Source organism: Mercenaria mercenaria, unplaced genomic scaffold, assembly GCF_021730395.1.
Source record: "Mercenaria mercenaria strain notata unplaced genomic scaffold, MADL_Memer_1 contig_735, whole genome shotgun sequence".
Lineage (NCBI taxonomy): Eukaryota > Metazoa > Mollusca > Bivalvia > Venerida > Veneridae > Mercenaria > Mercenaria mercenaria.
In genome coordinates, this window is record NW_026463632.1 from 15,991 (window position 1) to 16,307 (window position 317).

A 317-nucleotide genomic window follows, 5' to 3' on the forward strand; every position below is an offset into this window, starting at 1 on the left:
GCTTTATATATACCTTACTAATTGTAGCAAATATACTTAAAGTTAAATACTATTAAATTTGCTCAAGCTATACTGAATGGCACATATGCAAATAACCTGTTATTTCCACACTTTCCGGTCCCTGGCGGAACTTCAGCCCGTTTTGACTTCGTCATAAAGCAATGTATGAAATAATGAAACAACGGTGAGTATTTTGTCTACAAGGATACATTTTAGCTTCACACTTTTTCAAGACCGATTGAAAATAGATGTCTAGCATTAGGTGCGTTGTTGCAGAAAAGAAATGGTCAATAGGATAAGAAATATTAAACGATATG